The 22092-nt window shown below is 40.9% G+C and overlaps 1 protein-coding gene across 1 annotated transcript in view; it reads right to left on the reverse strand.

The window, feature by feature from the left end:
• EXT1 (exostosin glycosyltransferase 1) overlaps nucleotides 1-22092 on the reverse strand; it is a 316318-nt gene that overhangs the window by 206715 nt on the left and 87511 nt on the right.

Below are 22092 nucleotides of genomic sequence, written 5' to 3' on the forward strand. Positions count from 1 at the left end.
AAACCTATTGAAATAAAAAAAAAAATTTAAAAAGTAAATGAGATTTTTCTAATTCCTGGCACCATTAGAATTTTCTGTATAATGTTTACGGGAATCTGGATTCTTTAAGTCAAGATCCAAAATCAAAGAAGGGAAATTTTAAAAATCAGTTTCCCTTAAAAGCCAACTAGATGTATAGCAAGCTCAGATTCTGCCAACTGTATTTCAAACTCAAAAAATGTTCATAGTTTTTTTAATTTCATTGCTATAAAATTTTACTTGCCCCAAAACCAGACATACCTGTTTTAGTTAAAATATATACTTACTCTACTTTGGTTCCAATTTAAATATTGCTTAACATAAAACATAGCAACCCACTAGTTACTAAGTTTTCTTTTTAAGCCCAGAGAAAAACAGATTCATTTAAAATTGACCTCCAGCATGATTAAATAATATACTTCATTTTGATATTTATTTACTTCAAACAAGGTATATTTTCATGGTTTCTGTACTTTGCTACACTTTTGCTTTTAGCACAATAAACAGAAAAACCAAATTACCACCACATTCTAATGTTTATAAATTTTTTCATAAAATTGTGAATCAAAACATATTCAATAACTAGAACCCCTTAAGAAACAGTTTGAGGAGATTCTGTGAAGCTTAACCAATTAGGCTAGAAGTTCTTCAAAGAATAAAAATAGTTGAACACACAACCTCCCAAACAGCAGAGGCAGGAAAAAAAAATGTGGGGAAACTTACAATAATCATCAAGTGAAATAAACTACATATTTTACTTCCTACTATTTTTTAAATTTTCTGCCCTCCTCAACTAGAATGTCAATTCCAAGAAGAGAGGGATTCACGTGGCCATGTGTGCATCTATGTAGATGCACTGTGTATATGTAGGTATGTGTGCAAATTGTACATGTATGTGCATGTGTGTATATGCATATGTGTATTTTACTGTTGCATCTCCAGGACCTGGCACATTTCACTCCTCAGTGAATATTTTGGAGCTAGATGAATCTTTATTGAATAAACAGACAAATACAGGTAAGAAAAGAAGGTGGGCAGAATACAGAAAAATTGAAACTGTTTCTGGCTGAGGGGAGAAGCACTGATACGGCAAACCTCTCAGTCATGAAAGGGAGGAAACCAAAGAGGGAGCACAGTGCAGACGTCCCACTAAACTCAGTCCCACTGATCAATCTTTCTATCACCTTTTCTGCCAGTTGAATGATTATTTTCAGTCCCTGTATCTGGGATTTTGCTTCCTGAGTATTCCAAACCGTCTCTTGAGCTTCCCTTACATCACAAACTCAGGAAATTCCTTTTGATTTAATCTCAAGCTAGTCACCCCATGCCTGGATGCAATTAGTCCACCCACATTCTCCATGTAATATGCACACTGCATTATTGGTCTTCAAATATGCTGATGATTCTAGGCAACAATACTGCCTCAGGAGTTAGGGTGAAGTATTTTGATTGACAGGACATGAGGCCAGAATTTTTCATTCACAGCAATACTGAGAGCTGCAGCCACTTTCTAAGCACCTACTTGGCCACCACACTCTGTAGGGCATTTAGTAAACATGGTCTATTTATTCCCCACCCTAATCCAGGGAAATGATATTATTATCCCACTTTTACATGGGGGTGAGGGAGATAGAGTCCTGAGACAAAAGTGATTCACATGAGATCACAGGGCTGAAGAGTGGCAGTCAGGACTCCGGGTCCAAAGCTCACTACCTAACTTTTGACAGCTGGGGTTTCTCATACAAGTGAAGGGCCCAGCCTCAGAGACCATCATGTGCTTAACGATGCTTCTCATGACTGACAAATATCCCAGGCTTGTTTGCAGCTAGGCAGACTATTAGGGATTAGTCTAAACCCCTCACATTATAGTGCTCAGCGTTTGCAACTTCCATGCCTAGGTTCCTACCAGTTTCTTAGCTCTAGTTACAAAGCTCGATTTGCTACAGCATAGCAAGTCAGGAATAGGCACCTCAACAATGATTAAAAACAGCAAAACAAAACAGCAGCAGCAGCTAATACCTATGCACTATTTAGTATATGCCAGGCTCTGTCCTAAGAATGTTTCACACGCAATTGGCTGACTTTCACAGCAACTCTATCAGATATGAATTGTCTAATCTTTTCATTTTACAGAGAAGAAAACCGAGGCAACAAAGGGTCACATAAATTAATGATCTAAAGTCACATAAACTGGTGATAGGGCCAGGATTTAAAGCTGGCAGACAGGCTACAAGTCCAGCATTTCACCTTTTTATGATAATTGGCCCTCTCTGTACTTTTTCTTCTACATTACATGTAAGTGAAGATTACAGAATGATTGCAAACTCTGCAATGGGAAAAGGACCATCCAGGAAAATAACACACCCTATGTATGATTCTTCATTCATTACAGAGAGTCTTCACTTTACAAATTTGGCCACCAATACACAGCCCTAATAAATACGCATCAAATATACTACGGCTTATAAGAGGTGCCCATCAAAGCAGCCATCTCTACTGTTATACAAAAGGACAGCTCTAATGCTATAAAATAGGACAATTCTTGTTATTCTACAGGTAAGAACACAGGTAAAATAATGTTAACATGAACTTGAGGTGTGGCCTTTATAAAGGTATTAAGTCCTCTCAGGTATACTCAGCTAGGCTTCCTATTTAAGTGTATAGGGCTCTGGAAAGCAATTCCTTATTCCTCTTAACATCTCTCCAACTTTGCAGCCCATGCTCCCAGACCAGTCAGTGCTTTGCAAGGAGTGAGTCTACTACAAGCTGTTGTCTGATTGACCCCAGGAACTTTCTTCCAGTTCTGAGACAACATCAACAACGGGGGTCCCTCCACCTTTCCTGCTTCTGTTTGGAGTCAAATATGTTAGAATCATTAATATCACCGCTGTAAAAAATGTCAGAATTACATGGATCTCTGAGGTTTTTGAGTACTACTAAAGGAGTATAGTGTTTCAGTCAAAAAACCTGGGACCAGATATGAGCTCTGCCCTTTTAGTACATAACTTTCCCTTTTCAGAGCTGAACCAAGTTTCATCTTACTCATCCGTAAAATGCCTGTAATACTCGACCTACCTCTAGTAATGCCTTGAAGGTCAAAACTCATAATAATAATGGGAGACAACTGTGGTTCAGTGGAAAGAATATTAGAATAAAGTTAGATGATTTGGGTTCAAGTTTCACATTATCCTAACTCACTTCAATGAACAACGGACGCTGTCTGAATCTCATTTTTATCATCTGAAAAAAAATTCACATTTTTAAAGAGGTGCTTTAGGAAGAAAAGAGAATAGGACCCACTTCTCCTCAAGCCAAGCCAGTGTCATTTAGACTACAACAGGTTGTAAGAATGGCCTGAGGCAAAAAAGAGAACACTCTCTCCATGAAAGAGGCATCCTCTACCTAGCTCTGGGGGACTGTGGCCATGTAGAAATGCAAGCCTAGGGCCGCCAAATCTTACATTTTCCTCCCTAAGCACTGAATCCACATTTCTATGTGAAATCCTTCAACTGTTAGAGTTGGCAATTAATTCAATTTTTTAACAGCGTTTGATGGCCCTAGAAAACATGCCTACAGACAGGTTACCTAAGAACATCTGCATCCTTCCTAAGGCAACAAGGAACAGTTACCACCATCCTAAGTAACCTAAGGGGATCTTGAATATTTTTGATAACTTGGTGAAAACTAGAGGGCCCCTTTCAAGGAAAATACATCAGGACAAATAGTTAATGCAGGTGGGGCTTCATATCTAGGTGATACATTGAGAGGTGCAGCAAACCACCATGGCACACGTTTACCTAGGTACCAAACCTACATGTTCTGCACATTTATCCAGGAACTTAAAGTAAAATAAAATTAAATTAAAAACAAAAGAAGAAGATAGGTCTAAGGTGATTCCAGAGCTTCAAGCCCAGGTAACTTGCAAGACTGTAGTTTCATTCACATAACCAGATGAGAGAAATCTTGTTTGGGAAGATAAGGAAGGAACAGGGAGATGACACAGAGCTGGAAGACAGAAAGAAAAAAATAAAATAAAGTGTAATATGCTTCAGTTGTGTAAGGGGTTTGACAGAGGACAATTTTGCCCTATACCTTCTAGAACATTACCCAAGGGACTAATGACAGTGAGTATCTATCTATGGTGGAGAGGGGCAGTGCTGGCAGAGGAGGCATGCGGGTGGAAGGGAGATTGTTTTCACTATATTGTGATACTTGTTTTAAACCATGTGAATTACTGTCTAGTCATGACAACCAAAACAAATTAACTAATAATCAAAATCTGATGCTCTCCCTCCCTTTGCCCCCTAACCCCCGACAGGCCCGGGGATGTGTGACGTTCCCCTCCCTGTGTCCATGTGTTCTCATTGCTCAGCTCCCACTTGTGAGTGAGAACATGCAGTGTTTGGTTTGCTGTTCCTGTGTTAGTTTGCTGAAGATGATGGCCACACTGTCTTCCACAATGGTTGAGCTAATTTATGCATATTATACTTTCTTTCCTTTTTTTTTTTTTTTTTTTTTTTGAGATGGAGTTTTGCTCTTGTTGCCCAGGCTGGAATGCAGTGAGGTGATCTGATCTCAGCTCCCTGCAACCTCCACCTCCCTGGTTCAAGCGATTCTCCTGCCTCAGCCTTCCAAGTAGCTGGGATTACAGATGCCCACCACCATGCCTGGCTAATTTTTTGTATTTTTAGTAGAGACAGGGTTTCAGCAGGTTGGCCAGGCTGGTCTTGAACTAGGTGATCCACCCGCCTCAGCCTCCAAAAGTGGTGGGATTACAGGCCTGAGCTACCACGCCCAGTCTGCATATTATACTTTATATACAGACTTCCTTGTTCTCACTTCATGTATTATGGAGGGATTTTCACACTAATATACAAAGATATTCAATACTGTTTTCCTGTGGCTGCACGGTATCCCATGGTATTGGCAGTAAAGCATTCTGTATTTAATTAGACACACATTGACTGCATTGTTTCTAATATTTTCTTATTAAAACCACAGCTGCAATTAAAAAAAAAAAAATACACCTTTGGTCACATTTTACTTTCTTCCTGCTTAAATTGCCTTATCTGAAAACGAAGATATTATCAGTCCTACCTCACAGAGATTTTTAAAGAATGAAATACATGGAAAATATATAAAATTCTTAGTTTCAGAAACCAAGCAAATGCTCAGCAAGTGTTAGATGTGATTGCTATTAATGACATGGGTCATCTCTTATCTACACAAGTACATCGGTAGGATGCATTCCAAGCAGTAGAAGTGCCAGGAGATCTAAAAGGAAATGGGAAAGTAGGTATTAATGTGGAGGTCCCAGAAAATTAGGGGAAACCAACGTGTAAAATGAAGCAGTCATTGGCTTACCAGGGACAGAGGTTGAAGATGTCCCAGAAGCCACATTGCAATAGTGACTTGAAAAGTCTGTGAGTCTTTTCTGGTGAAACGGCCCCCTGAGCTACACTGGGAATGTGACCACGCCTCCCAGACTAACATTCTCCTCTGTTGTTCTAATCAACCAGCAATGTGCCTAGGAAAGGCCAAATTCTTGGCAGCCAAACTACATTTCCCAGATTACTTCAGTCCTGGAAGAAACAACAAAAACTATGCCAGGTCACTTGTCTCCATTTTCAGGACTGGAAAATGAGGGCATAAATTTGTGGCTCTAATCCACAGAGGGAAAGTTGAGAAAAGGACGTGGAGAAAGGGTGAGTCAAAGCAAGTGAATGACCAGACAGTGGCCAACATTTCCAGACTCCAAAAGGGCAAGCAATATTTGCATATACCAACACTGGGTCTGCAGCAGGGGTCCCCAACCCTTGGGCAGCAGACCGATGCTGGTCCGTGGCCTGTTAGGAACCGGGCTGCAAAGCAGGAGGTGAGTGACAGGCAGGCGAGGATTACCACCTGAGTTCTGCCTCCTGTCAGATCACTGGTGGCATTAGAATCTCACAGGAGAGTGAACCCTATCGTGAACTGTGCATGTGAGGGATCTGGGTTGCACGCTCCTTATGAGAGTCTACTGCCTGATGATCTGAGGTGGAACAGTTTCATCCTGAAACCATCCCCACACCATCCTCCTGGTCCATGAAAAAACTGTCTTCCACAAAACCGGTCCCTGGTGCCAAAAAGGTTGGGAACCGCTGGTCTACACTTACCTGGACCAAAAGCGTATTTAGTGCAAAACAAGGAGGTCTTCAACTGCTGAGGGAATCGGGTTCTAAGAAGTGGCTAAGAGCTAACAGGTAGGCTAAAGAGCTAATAAAACCAAATCCCTGAGCTCAGATAAAAAGTAAGAATAACCTTTGTCCATCAGTGTCTTCATTTGCCTGTTGCAAGATGGATGTTGGTACTTAGAGTTGGCAGGATATATTTTCAAATTTTTTGGCCTACTTTCACCCCCCATCTCTATTTCACCTCTATCCAAATCTCATCAAAACAAGCAAAAAAGAGCACTTTGACCACTCACTGGGAAGAATTCCAACTGCAACAGTTTACAAAGAAAACCAACATAAATTTCACTTGAATGTATTACAATGACCTCCCAAAAACCATCTCAGCTACGTAGAAGAAGCTGCAGAGCAGTTCCTATGGATATTAGCATTCACGTCCTTCAGGGGCATGTTTATACGGCACATCACCTTGCTGGGAGGCTCCCAGCACCCTGGGCTGAAGGCATCAATTCTCACTGGCAACAGCGCGGCCACAAGGGTGTGATCGCAGGCTCTGTGGAACCTCATGAAATGTTTAAGGACTCTCTTGGCTCACATCTCACTCTTCCTCACTCTATCCCATCTCAGGCTTCACCTTCTCCCCTTACTAGAAGCTACTTCCGTGGCAGACGCTCTGGGTGCCAAGGTTTACAGTAACACCCCAATGGGACAGCAAGATTAATGAAAGCTTTCTGTGGGTAATTCAACTCTGTTAGGTAACATGACACTGAGAGGACAAAAGGAGCTTGCAAGGAAGAAGAGGGGTAAGAAATGGGAGAGCCATCAAGATGCACACATGAAAATCTGTTTGCAACACGGGAAGGACTCATCTGGTCAGCAATGGCTATTTGTCAGCATAGCGCAGCAGCCGCCTCACCATAATAAAGTGTTATGTGCAAACAACACCTCCTCAAAGAGGCCCTCACAGACTACCACAGCCAAATCCTCTCATCTCTCTTTTCCCTGCCTGACATTAAAAGTGTACTCTGTCTGCTGCTTTGTCTGTTACCGACCTCCCTGTCCAGAATGGAAGCTGCAAAGAGGCAGGACTCGTGTCTGTCTCATAATACTCCATTCCCCAGCCACTTAAAATGAGCCTAGAACGTAGTAGGCACCCACTAACCTTACGAACACCAGTGAATGACTAGCTGGAATTCTGCAATAGCTTTTAATTTTAAAATGTGCCTACAAAATCCATCAAAATCCATTTTCCATTACCATATTAGGGTATGAAGAGGGAAAAAAGTATCGAGTAAATACTGGATCTGAGTCACCATGCCTGGCATTTTATACATAATAGTCACTTAATTTCTAGGACTCTCTGAGGTCAGCATGACTAATGCTATTTCAGATTAGGAAAACTGAGTTTCACAGATAACTAACACAACTCCCCCAAAGTCACATATGTGGAAAGTGATCATTTCTGGTTTGTCTGATCCAAAATTCCCTGCATCTGTCAGTCCCCACCCTGATCGCTCTCTGGCTCCTAAGGCTTTCGTTTGGTTTTCCCAAGATCGGGCTCCCCTGTGACACGTCTCCATGACAAGCAGTTCGTATTCACTCAGAGACAAATTCCAAACTGCATCTTTGATCTCACGACTTCAAGGAATCCCTTTAGTCACTTAGAAATGGAAACAGTCTGTTTTTATAAATGGCTCGGGAAGGGAGGACAGTCATCGCAGGCAGAGTCCCACAGAGAGCGCGAGAGAACATGGGAAGCAGTCGACCCCTGGTGCAAGGAAAGGGCTCCCAGCAGCAGCAGCAGGAGCCCCAGGGACCAACTTGGGAGAGGTCTGTTCTCAGATCCAGTGCTCCCTTTCTTCACACAGCAAGAACTACCACCACGGGCGTGTTTCCTTTCTTTAAAGTGCTTTGTTAGCATTTACTAATAAAGGAAAACTCACAGTCCCAGGCCTTCAAAAGCTCTCACCAAAAGTAGGGAACCTTCAATGAAGCGCAGGCCAGATACCAGTTTTCAGTGCAAAGCGATCCTGTGATCAAGAATTTAGAAGGCTTGCTGAAAGTTTCCACTGCACATAGAAAACCACACAGGACAGAGCTTCTTCCACTGGGCTAAGCCTAATTCCTAAAGAAGCAGCTATAGCTTCCTAGTTTGACACAGGTGTCAAAAGCCACTTTTGGACCCGGGAAGGTGAAGCTTCCTAAGGCTAGATGGAATAAGCTGCCGGTGCAGTGTCTGTCTCTCCAAGCCAAAGAGCAGATTTCCAGAAGGCCACCCGACAAGGCAGTGTCTAGGACACAGACCGTGCCCAGACAGAAGGCTTCAGCCTTGGCAGCACAGGGCACTAAGAACGGGCCTCCAGGGTAAAGACACCTGGCTGAAATTCCAGCTCTGCATCTCACTGCTGTTTGACCTGGGGCTGTGCACATCACATCTCTATCAGTTTCCACATCTCTAAAATGGAGCAGATAAAAATAACTACCTCTCATGGTAGCCTGCAACAATGATGCATGTAAATTGCCTGGTACATAATGGGCATTCAATCTCACATTAACCAAAACATTATTTTTCTCACAAAAAAGGCTGACCCCCAGGAGGTTCTGTTGTTGTTCCATTTTCTAACTCACCCTTATTACTGTGACTACAATCATACCCAAAATAAAAGCCTTTTCCTAAACTTGTTGTAGCAGAATGGTGGCCTGATTCTATCGCTAGTAAGGCAACTAACTGGTTCTCACTCCTTCATCTCTAAAATCAAGCAAATGAAAACATCCATAATGTGGGTGAAGAAAGGGTGAACTACTTCTATGTGTTCACTGATTTTTTTTTTTTTCTTTGAGACAGAATTTCTCTCTGTTGCCCAGGCTGGAGTATAATGGCACAATCATAGCTCAATGCCCCTCAACATCCCAGGCTCAGGTGATCCTCCCACCTCATCCTCTCTAGTAGCTGGGATTACAAGCATGCGCCACCACGCCTGGCTACTTTTGTTGTTGTTGTTGTTGTTGAGACAGAGTCTCACTCTGTCACCAGGCTGGAGTGCAGCGGTGCGATCTCGGCTCACTGCAATCTTCATTTCCTAGGTTCAAGCGATTCTCCAGCCTCAGCCTCCTCTGAGTAGCTGAGATTACAGGCGCCTTCCAACACGCTCAGCTAATTTTTGCATTTGTAGTAGAGATGGGGTTTCACCACGTTGGCCAGGCTGGTCTCAAACTCCTGACCTCAGGTGATCCGCTCGCCTCGGTCTCCCAAAGTGCTGGGATTACAGGCATGAGCTACCGGGCCCCTTAGTACAGGGGCTAGAGTAGGTAAGCCATTCACTCTCTTCCCCAAGAGGACAGCAGAGACCCAACAATGAGACAGGGCAGAATGTGCCACATGGAAAGGATGGATGGACTTGGAGTCAGAAGTCAGAAAGTATGATCATACAACCTACAACCTGAAACCCACTACCCACATATAGGGTTGCTTGATTTTAGCAAATGAAAATACAGGATACCTGGTTAACCTTGAATGTCAGATAAACAACAAATTTTCTAGTATAATATAGTCTACTATTTTTAAATGTAAGTATGTTCAAATATTTCATGGGATATACTTATACTAGTCATTATTTATATGACAATCAAATTTAACTGGGCCTCCTATATTTTACCTGGCAACTCCCATCATGTAAATATCTTAAATCCACCTTGATGTAGTAAAAAGAATATGGATTTTAGAGTTAGTTGAACTGCGTTTGAATCATGGCTCACTACAAGCTGAATGTGTAATCCTAGCAAGTTACCTGAACTGCCTGAATCTCGCTTTACATATCTGTAAATGGCAATGATAACACCTCACAGGGCTGTTCTATAGGTTAAATAAAGATAACAACGATGGCAATAATAATTACTAATATTGACAGCTTCATTTATTAAGTGCTCAACAAATGTTAGCCTTCTTTGCTCTTTGAGCCTCAAAGATTTACCATCTGTAAATTGGGGTTAAAGATATTGGTAATAAAATTCAAATATGTTTTCTGATAAGAATAAGGATACTTCAGCCTTCCTCCCATGGATTTCTGGGAGAAAAAATCTCAAGAATTTATTTTCTTTGGGTCTGCAAAATACCCCCTTTACCCCACCCAAAAAGGTCATTTTTGGTCCTCCTGGTTATGATAAATGTATTTTATGGAAAATAGTCTTGAATTTTCTCTCAGGAGTTCACATACTCTCCTTCTCATGTCCTTGCATCCCCTCAACCAGTTGTTTCTTTAAAATGCGGTCTGAGAATGTCCGTATTAGAACCACCTGTAATGCCAAAGGGCTTCCCTGAGCCCAATTACAGAACAACCAAATTAGAATTTCTGGAGCTGGACCCAGAAAGCATCCTTCTTTTTTTTTTTTTTTTTTTCTTTTTAATTTATTTTAAATTTAAATAGAGATGGAGTCTTGCTATGTTGCCCAATCTGGTCTTAAATGCCTGGGCTCAAGTGATCCCCTCACCTCAGCCCCCAAAGTGCTTGGATTATAGGCAGGGGCCACCATGCCCAGCCAAGCATCCTTCCTAACAAACTCCTTGGGTGGTTCTTAAACCCACTCAAGTTTGGGTACCATTACCCTAAAACCTCAACCCCAGGCCCAAGAGTTACACAGGCAGACTCACCTTCCCTAAAGTTAACATTAATAATCTGCAAGGGATGGGAACGGTGAATTCTAGAGTGATACAAGAATGGAAGTTTCAAAGCTTTTATATGAGGAACAGATCAGCTCATCTAACACTCTGTTTTGGAGCATTTGTGTCAAATTGACATTCCAATTTAAAGACCATACATAAAACCCCATTCAATTATTTAGCACTGTACAGATTTTACATAACTCTTGAAGTTACTGACTCAATTCATTTTCCTTCGAACTGCAAGACAGATTAATCTAAAATGAATTAAGACAGGCAACCAGAAGTAATGTTGCCACTGCCAGTAAACAGTCTTTAAACTGCTGGATCAGTAAGCTGCTTACAACCTCGCGGACGCTGACGCCACATCTGCTCGGCAATTTGTGTGCTCTCAAGCCAAGGATTTAGAATCTGTGTTTGTCATGATCACAGAAACTCGAGCGAGGGGGTAACATTTAACCCAAGCCTTTTCTTTTACCAATAGGTATCACTTCTTCCCCGCAAAATGAACATGAAGACCATGGCTCGGTTACAAATACTTCAAGTTACATCAAAATGCATAAATGTGTCCAAAATTCCATAATCTAAGGGTCCTAATAATTTGGAAAAAAAATTCTAAAATACCCTAAGTTATTCCTGACATCAAATTGCTCAGAGTCTGGCAGAGAAGAAAAACAACAACAACAACAACAAAACGATTTTTAGAGATGCTAGAAAGTATGACAATAGAGGGAGTTCCAGTGTCAAGAGGGACATCAAAGCCAGATGTTGGGGGAAGGAACATTGCAGGACAGTTCCCAGAAAAGATGGCATCTAAACTAAGAAGGGGGTAACACAGATGTTATGGGTGAACTGTGTCTCCCAAAAAGATATGCCAAATTCCTAACCCCTAGCACCCCAGCGTATGACTTTATTGAAAAAGGGATTGGTGCAGCTGTCACCCCAGTCTAGAGTGGGGAGGGCCCTAAATTCAGTTGACTGCTGTCCTTATAAAAAGAGGAAAGAGACACAAAGAGGAGAATGCCATGTGAAGACATAGATGCACAGACATAGAGGGAAGATGGCCAAGTGAAGGTGGCAGCAAAGACTGGAGTTACGCTGTGCCACAAACCAAGGAATGCCTGGGGCTACCGGAAGCTGCCAGCGGCAAGGAAGGAAACCTAGAGGCTTCCAAGGGAGCAGGGATCTGCTAACACCTTGATTCTGGACTTCTAGCCTTCCAATCTGTGAGAGAAAAGATTTCTGTTGTTTAAAGCCACTCCAGGCCAGGCGTGGTGGCTCATACCTATAATCTCAGCACTTTGGGAAGCCGAGGCAGGCAGATCACTGGAGGCCAGGAGTTTGAGACCAGCCTGGCCAACAGGGAGAAACACCATCTCTACCAAAAAAAAAAAAAAAAAAAAAATTAGCCAGGCATGGTGGTGTGCACCTGTAATCCCAGCTACTTGGGTGGGAGAGGCATGAGAATCTCTTGAAACTGGGAGGCAGAGGTTGCAGTGAGCCGAGATCGCGCCACCACACTCCAGTCTGGGTGACTGAGCGACACTCTGTCTCAAAAATAAATAAATGAATAAATAAAGCCACTCCATTTGTGGTACTTTGTTACAGCAGCCTTGGGAAATGAATGCAATAGGACAGAGCCAGAGGGGATGGGATCCTGACATAGGAAAGCCACAGGACCAAGACCTGGAGGTAAAGGGGAAGGCCACCTTCGTTTCAAGGAACCACAAAGAATTTAGTCTGGTGGGAAGACAGGAAGGCAGGCAGTGCCTGGAAGACTTTGTACCGGCTGCAGTAAAGGCCATCTTCTGTTCTGCATCATGCTCACCAAAAAGCTCAACTCTAAGGAGCTAAACCCAATCTCTAGCAGAATGAACAAGCAGCATGAAAATGCTCCCAGTAAAAACTAACCTACAACTGAAAATGCACTGTGAATAGAAACGTGTCCCCAAAATCATCAATACTCACTGCTGGCAGAAAACAAGCCAAGCTTTCCACGCCATCACAAAATTCTGAGTTAGTGACTGGAACAGACAAAAGCAGCCTTCTGGGGTTCTGGTGACAATCGACTTCTTGATCTCGGTGCTGGTTATAGATGTATTCGCTTTGCGAAAAATTATCCAGTTGAATCTTTGTGACGGGTGAACTTCCCTGTATGCATGGTACGTTTATGAAATTTCCAACGAACTTCCAATGAAAGAAGGAAGGAATATGTAACATTTAGCATCTTGTTCTCCCAGACGGACTGGTATAATCCTTTATAAAGATAAGATGTCCATCATCTTGAACGGAAAATACTGTTATCCGTTAGTCTGCTTGAATCTGAATCTGATCACCATAGGGTAAGTTTTTAAATCTCCAAGACATTACTAAGTAAAACCTACCTCATTCTCCTTATACATTATCCTCTCTTTTTAGGCTAATTAAAAAGCTTGTCTCAGCTGGCCTGGGTTAATAATAGAACACTATTTCTTATTTAAACAACAAATTTCACTTTTGAGAGGTTTTGTTTCTTGCAAAACCTCAGGTTTTATATGAAACAAAAGAGTTATTTGATGCATGTTTTTACCTGAGTTGCTAAAGTAAACAGTAACAAAGTCAGCATTGGGTCCTAAAGAAAGCTAAGTCCGATTCAGGGAGTCGGCCGCTGTGTGTCCCCTCACCAGGCTGGTATGCAGACACTCTTGCCATTGGTTTACAAATCAGATGATAAATATTTAAAATGGGTCCATAGCCCAGTGAACAAAACAGGTATCAGATAGAAAATCGCCTAATTGGCAGATTACATTTTTAGTTATAACCCCAAAATGGCTTTTGCAAATTATCAAAGCAACTCAAATCTGCACAATCTTAATTTAAAGCAACATAATTTGAGACTGTGAGGAATCTAATTGCCAGCTAAACAACTGTTTCCAACTGTAATTGGCTTCCCACAACCCTGCACACGATCATGTACACACATGCTTAAACCACCTGATGTGGAAGGCATCTGGACTGAGCCCAGCACTGCCAAAAGAATCTCTGAAAAAATGCAACAAAAGAAATGAGCTCTTGCACAGAATTTTCCATGCATTGGCTCAGAGCAATTTCACTTTCCAGAATGATTCCTTTACCTGTCAAGAAGGGGATTATAGTGCTATTCATTGCCCAAGCAATTTTTTCTTACAATTAATTTTCACACTTCTCCACAACACATAGCAGAACAGTGTGATATATACATATCCAATAAAGACAAATCTATAGGTGTATGTTACGAGTTGAGCTGTGTCCTCGGCAAAATTCATAAGTTGAAGACCCAGCCTCCAAGTACCTCCAAATATAACCTTATTTGGAAATAGGGTCATTGCAGATATAATTAGTTAATTAGGATGAGGTCACACCAGAGTAGGGTGGGCGCCTAAGCCAATATGAATGGTGTCCTTATAAGAAGGGGAAAATTGGAAACGCACACCCACGTGTGCACATACACACATGGGAAAAAAGCATGTGAAGATGAAAGCAGGGATCACGGCGATGTTTCTATAGAGCCAGAAACACCAAAGATTGCCAGAAAACCCCCAGAAAATAGGCAAGAGATATGGAACAGACTCCCTCTAACAGCCCGCAGAGGAAAACAGCCCTGGCAACACCTTGATCTTGACTTCTGGCCTCCAGAACTGGGAGGTTTGGGTTATTTAATCCACCAAGTTTATAGACTTTGTTACAGCAGACCTAGGAAACTAACACAGTGTATAACAACAATCTTTAAGTAAAAATCTGTGTGTGCCGCTCTGTCTTATTTTTATATGCACATACATTGAGAGTTATCTTCCAGGAAATAATAAATTTCGTTATTACTAAGCCCTTGGTTGTTTGATTTGCAACAGGTGTGGGTGCATGAGGTTAATCACAGGACTGGGGAAATTCTGACTCACAATCCCAAAAGGCTGAAGTTCCAAATTTTGTCATGCAACCCTGAATTCACTCCAGCTCTGGGAAACTTCAAATCCCAAAGAAAACACAACCTGGTTTTCTCTCTCTTTTTTCCAATATAGACACAGGTATAATTTAATAATAGTACCCTGCTTCCCAAATGCAATTAAAAATGGCCTTCATTACTCCTCTGAATGAGTGTGTTTTATAATGCTGCAATCTATGGTTCAATAAAAAAGCAACTACTGCACCTATCATGGCAAAGCTGTAAAAAGTGATCAATGTGCTTTCGGTAGCTCTAGAGGCAGAGGATAAAAAGAAAAAAGAAAAAAAAAAACTTAAAGAAACAGGCACAAAATAACTTGGTACAATGTGAGTGCTTTAGAAATCTGGTTTTTCATTTCTGAAACCTTTGATTTCCCTAACTTTAATTGATTCTTTTCCCCATTCACTTAGGAAGTAGTAAGACATAGCAATACAAAGAAAGAAAAGGAAAGGAAAGGAAAGGAAAGGAAAGGAAAGGAAAGGAAAGGAAAGGAAAGGAAAGGAAAGGAAAGGAAAGGAAAGGAAAGGAGGAAGGAAGGAAGGAAGGAAGGAAGGAAGGAAGGAAGGAAGGAAGGAAGGAAGGAAGGAAGGAAGGAAGGAAGGAAGGAAGGGAGGGAGGGAGGGAGGGAAGAAGGGAGGGAGGAAGTAAAGAAAGAAAGAAAGGAGGGAGGGAGGGAGGGAAAAAAGAGAAGAGGAGAGAAGAGAAGAGAAGAGAAGAGAAGAGAAGAGAAGAGAAGAGAAGAGAAGAGAAGAGAAGGAAGGAAATGGGAGAAACAGATTCAAACTTTTATACAGAGGGAGGTAAGTCTTGAGCACAGGCATCTCTAAATCGTCTTCTGTGCTGTTGTACTCAAAAAGTATGTGTGTGTGGAGAGACAGAAAGACAGGCAGAGAGAGAGGATACGATTCAGAACCATGCTTGTTAGAACAGGAAGAATCATTAATATTAGTAACTCAGCACTAAACAGTGAGCAGAACCACAGGGTAAATGGTGGGTCCAGATTCTATCGCAGGAAAGAGTCATTTCCTGTGACTATTCATCGTACATCATCTTGGACCAGAAAAGGAACCTTGAAGTCATTTCTAAGATCTTAGTGTCTTTCTTTTCCCACCGTCCCCAAAAATTCTCACAGGGTGATCTGAACAGAATGAAGTTTTCTGTGTGTCACACACAATTTTAAGCACCCACTATGTATTAAATATTGTCAGCATCCCCTTTTCATTGTTGGAGGAACTGAGACAAAACTTAAATAACTCTGACCAAAGTTACCCACTTGGTAAGTGGTGGTGGCAGATTCCAGACTCTGCCCTGTTAGCCACCAGGAATGCTGCCTTTCAATAAATGGTGCTTGATGAAATAACCAAGCAATAAACCCATTGCATGAGGAATGCTTCTTTCATAGTCTCATGTTTCAGAGCCCTGAGCAGTTCAATGTGCAAAGATACCCAGCAATGTTGCTCACCCCTGGTTATTTTGGGGTTGCTCAAAGTCTCTGCTCTTCTTCCATCTTTACTGACATTTATTATTTTACTGGTCTTCCAATAACTTCAGAAGCAACTTGTACTGTTTTTATAAAATAAGAGAACCTAAAATTTATGTTTGAGGTTTTATTAGTCATTCTTATAAAAATGCTTGTCTGGAAAGGATTTTAATAAAACTTCATTTGGAAATTACTGGAGGATACAATCGACCCATCTGGCCTCAGTTCCTATAGACACATAAAATGCAAACAGTTCACTCTAACACTACTAAAGATTCTATTTACAAGTTTTCACCCTTGCTAGAATTAGAAAGAACTACTAATTCTAATAGTCTAGGGAAAAGACTCTGGTCTTTACATACCTTCACTTTCAGCTGTTGTACTACATTACGATCTTGTCCTATCATGTAAAATCAGAACTGTTTTAATTGTGTTATTTGAAACACATTATAGATGCTATGATAATCCTCTATAAATCAATGTTTAGTGCAGTATCCGATCAAAGACACAAATACTGAATTTTTTTTCAAATATTCAGCTAACCAACATTTGACAAAGGGGCTAGTGCAGTTAATTCTTGCTGTCATAGTCTTCTTTGATTAAAACACAGAATATGCCCTTCAGCATTAAGCACTCCGAGGTTATTTCAGGACTGTGCCTGATCGAATAGTATTACATTATGGGTTAGCACGGATGAAGGAGAGGAGATCTGAATTTGTGAGTCACAGAGTATGTGTGTTCTTCAGCCCTCACTCTGCTATATCAGTGACCTTCCAGCAAGTCACTTAGCCTCCTTTGACCATAGCTTCCTTGGCTATAAAACCAGGATAATAATATCCGCCCCCCTTCTGACTTTACTGGGTAGTTACACAGATCAAATAAAACAATACACATAAAAAGTATTTTGCAAATTCTTCAGCATCACGTAGGGAAGATAGAGTTAAACCAAATCTACATTCTTTAATGCAGCTTAACTTTCCAATGATAAACTGTTTTACATTTTACAGCTTCCAGTGTATTTTGTATGTAAGAACAATATTTATGAGTTCATTTCAAAGCTTTCTAATTTCAGTTAGAGTCAGTGGAAAGCTTACACATTAAAATTTCTCAATAAATCATTTATTGTGCAAATATGAACTCTGATTTAAAAAATTTTTTAAGAGGGAGGCTTTAATTGGTAAGGACTGCCTAACTGTGTACTTTGAGTTGCTTCTATGAATACACTTTTCATATGGCAGACAGCTGATCATGTATTACAAAGGTTTTTATTCTGACCACTAATGTATCAGATCTTCAGGTATCTCTCCCCAAAGCCTTATGAAACTACTCCAAACATGAAAATTCTCTCTAGGTTAACTCATTGGGTAGCTAGGTTACAAGATATATGTTTTTAATCTCTCTTTTGGGCTAAACATTTAGCTAATAATTGTCAGGAAGGTTTTGACATTAGAAATTTATTACTCAAATAAAACTTTTCTGCAGTTCAGGTACTGAGATATAAGCACGGTAAAATGAACACTTCTGGAAGATGGCCAATTTTAAAAACACAAAAATTGTCACCCTGGGTCAGAGTAGAAGTTCAGTTCCCACCAGACTTTATGTCTGACAGTGGCATCTAAACATATTCTGTACAACGGAATTGTTTCCCTGTGTGATGGTTCACTCAAAGGTTAGGGATATTGTCTGAAGGTTTCAAACTTACCCTTGAGAAGCTATCATTGGGTTTTGCCTAAATTTTTCTTGAACACACATCCCTGACACCCCAGACGACACAGGTGCTTGGGAAAATGAGTTCTATTTGCTTGTTATCCTCGGGGCAAAGATATTCCATTTCCCTTTATTTAAAGTGAAACTATCTCCTTCTAGCATAAAGAAGCGCCCTTTTGTTACAGCATTCTGGGATTTTGTGAGCAAGTCCAAATTCCACCTGACTATATCCTACATGACTCCCTTCATCCTCCAACTTTCAAATCCTAATCTTTTTGCTCTTTATCCAAATCTGCACTATCCTCTTAATCATTTCAGTTGCCCTGATCAACCTACTTTAGTCATGCGTAAAGAGAGAGTCGGGTCATACATAAGCATTTTCCTTCTTGGCTAGAAGCCAAGAATTTTAGTAAGCCTTCTGACTCACAAAATTCCAGGTAAACCAACCATCAGTGAGACCTCAGTTGCAGCCTTTACATCAGGTACAAATTATAGTACCTATGAGCAATAACCTATTTGGTATCTGTGAAGTTTATATATATGTATATATAATTGGGAAGCCAAGAAGGAAAAGAACACAGGGGGACACAATATATTAAAAAAGATACACTTGCCTGGGCGCGGTGGCTCAAGCCTGTAATCCCAGCACTTTGGGAGGCCAAGACGGGCAGATCACGACGTCAGGAGATCGAGACCATCCTGGCTAACACGGTGAAACCCCGTTTCTAATAAAAAATACAAAAAACTAGCCGGGCGAGGTGGCGGGCGCCTGTAGTCCCAGCGACTCGGGAGGCTGAGGCAGGAGAATGGCGTAAACCTGGGAGGAGGAGCTTGCAGTGAGCTGAGATCCAGCCACTGCACTCCAGCCTGGGCGACAGAGCGAGACTCCGTCTCAATAAAAAGATACACTTGGCCAGGTGCATATATATTCTTTTTTTTATTATTTTATTTTATTTTTTTCTTAGACAGAGTCTTGCTCTGTCACCCAGGCTGGAGTGCAGTGACGTGATCTCGGTTCACTGCAACCTCCGCCTCCCAGGTTCAAGCGATTCTCCTGCCTCTGCCCCTTGAGTAGCTGGGATTACAGGCGTGCGCCACCACGTGAGGCTAATTTTTGTATTTTTAGTAGAGATGGGGTTTTACCATGTTGGTCAGGCTAGTCTCGAACTCCTGACCTCAGATGATTCACCTGCCTTGGCCTTCCGAAGTGCTAGGATTACAGGCATGAGCTACCATGCTCGCCCAAAAAAAAGATATATTCTTAATTCCCCTTAGGATGACCTTTGGACTCCCAAGGTTAACCCAACAATGTCTATAACTATTGCTCATTATTTTAATAATTTTAAAGATTTATTATTTTTCTGGAATGCAACTGGACAGATTAAAAGAAACAACCAATTACTTCTCATGACAAAAAGAAAGTATGTTCTATCATTTATGGAGGTAACGCCTGGGGAAGGCAGTGAAAATAAAATATTTGAACCCTGGAACATTCACAGTATAAGGCTTAGCACCCAGGTATGTTTTAATATGTGATAACTTTATCAAAAGTCAAAAGTCAAATGAATGAAGGGTAGGAAAATAGGAACAGGTGGTTAGAGGATTCATATCTGTAGCTTCTGTCTAGTGTCATCAACCAAGTCATAAACCACACTAAATTTCAAGGCAAGGTCCCAATATTTCCTGGAAAATAACCAATTGTAAGTATTCGAAATGTTTCATAAATGGTCAAAATAGTTTCATCACTTAGGATGAAATAGAATAAAGTTTACTTTTGTATTATAAGGAAAAAGGAAGTTTGCTGGGAATAAGGTAAACAAGGAGAAATTATTCACTTAAGAGAGTTTAAGCTATTTTCAATCACTTCAAATATAATAACATTACTAGGATATAAACAATGGGTTAATTATAAATAACTCAGGAATTCTTATTAAGAAAGACCGTTCCTGACCATCGGCAATTAGCGTGGTGTTAGCACATTTAAAACAATGGATAAAAGCAAATACTTCTTCCTGGCTTTGGCTAAGAAGAAAGCTGTCAGCAGAAGGGGAGCTTTAAAATAGGAATGGCTTCATTCTCTGAGCCATTTTAAGTGCAAGAAGTGGACCAATAGAAATATAAACTGAGAGCCTTCCTAGCAGGCTCCCAGGCTACTAGGAAAATGTAGTCATCATAAACTAAACCCTCAGCCTTCACAAATAAATGAGGACCACGTCCAGATGCAGAGATGTACCTAGAAATTAATCTATCTCTCCTTGCTCCAAACTCTGTTTTCTTTCTTTTTTTTGGACACAAAGATTAACACTAAAGAGGTAGATGAAGAAACTAAAAAGGGGGAAAGCAATGGTAAATTTGAAAGAAATAGCAGCTGCAACAGCAGGTAATACATATCTCCAGCAGCTTATTAGGAGCAAGACTTAAGCACAGATACAGAGCCGCTCATTAACGAAAATGCCAGTTCCAGAATTAGCAGTGCCATTTCTTCCTTTCTTCCTGCATATTTGTTCACCCTCACATTGTGCCTCCACACTGCATGCAAAGCTCCTACCTTGTGACACATGCTGGGAATACGAAGATGTGGGACCCTAATCTTACCTTCAGAGGACTATAAGTCTAGAGTGGACATTGCTCACTTTCTCTTTCCCCCTATCTCCCATCCACCCCTTATTATCTCCTGGATGCCCCAGTAAGCAATTAAAATGTGAGAGAAATTTTCGAAGAAAAACAGGGACTACTTATGTTTCAAAAAATAAACCATAGTAGAAACAAAAGAGATCAAGAAAAGTGAGAAAGTGTAAACCCTGTAAGCTAATACCCTTAATAGCTGCCAAGATTTTCCTTGACGGGGCCTATGATCAGCCTTTCTAGAATAACTGACTTCTTAGGAAGGGGTTAGAAACAACAAAAAGAAAATACCTAAGGTCTACAGAGAAAAAATGTGTTTGGATACTAAAACACAACTGTTTTCCAAAAGGTAGCATTTCCTCCCTACCCAAAGGAAGCTTCCACATCATACATTCATTCATCCATCCAGCCAGTCATTTGTTTTTCATTCATTCAACTACGACCTACGGAGATCCTATTATATTGCAGGCAATGCACAGACTCTAGGCATAAAATGGCTTAAAAAATAAAAAAATAAACAGCTACATTTCTGTCTTCATGGAACTTGCAGTTCAGTAGAGGCAGAAAGATGCTATTTAAATACTCACACAAATATGGAACTTACAAACTGTGCTAAATGCCCTAAATGAACAGTCAAGAAGCTACAGAATGTAGCAGAGTGACAGCTAATATAAGGAACAAGAGAAGGCTTGTTTGAGAAATTAACAGAAGAACAGGAAGTGGGCAGCCTGGAGGTCTGAGAAAGAGAAGAAAAGTGCTGGATCAGGCTGGAGAGTTGGAGGGAAATCAGATCACAGGAGGTATGATCCTTCTAGGGCATGATAAGATGGTCATCTTTCATTCAACTAGCAGCAGTGAGATATTACATATTGATGTGCTTTAAACACTCGAGTGCCTTCTAGGGCATGATAAGATGGTCATCTTTTATTCAACTAGCAGCAGTGAGATATTACATATTGATGTGCTTTAAACACTCGAGTGAAAGTTCAGAATTATGAGTTCAAACTGTATCTTGATATTCGCATGTCTGTGTTTGTATGTGTGTTTCTATGTACGTGTATGTGTGAATCCTTATCTATGCATGAAGTATATCTAGAAAGATACAAAAGGCACTGCAGATAGTGGTTGCTTCTGAGGAAAGAAACTGAGAAAGCACAAGCTAGGAGAAGGAATTCCCTGTCACTGTACTGGGGGTCAGAGTGGGAAGGGACAGGAGTCATTTGCTATAAGAAGTTTTCTCTGACCGAGAAAGAGACACAGGACTAAGGTAGGTAAAGAAACAAAAACAAAACTCTACAGATGAAGGAACCAGATCCATTCCTGGCTCATCGCTGTGGGCTTCACCATGAGGAGAACTCCAAAGTACAAGAGCAGATTTCTAAGTTTTGACATCAGCCAAAGACCTGGAGAGCCAACATTCCAGCCAAAGAATGTTGGCTCATGGAATAAAAACAAAAACAAAACAAACCGCACTAGG

The sequence above is a fragment of the Macaca mulatta genome, chromosome 8, assembly GCF_049350105.2.
Source record: "Macaca mulatta isolate MMU2019108-1 chromosome 8, T2T-MMU8v2.0, whole genome shotgun sequence".
Lineage (NCBI taxonomy): Eukaryota > Metazoa > Chordata > Mammalia > Primates > Cercopithecidae > Macaca > Macaca mulatta.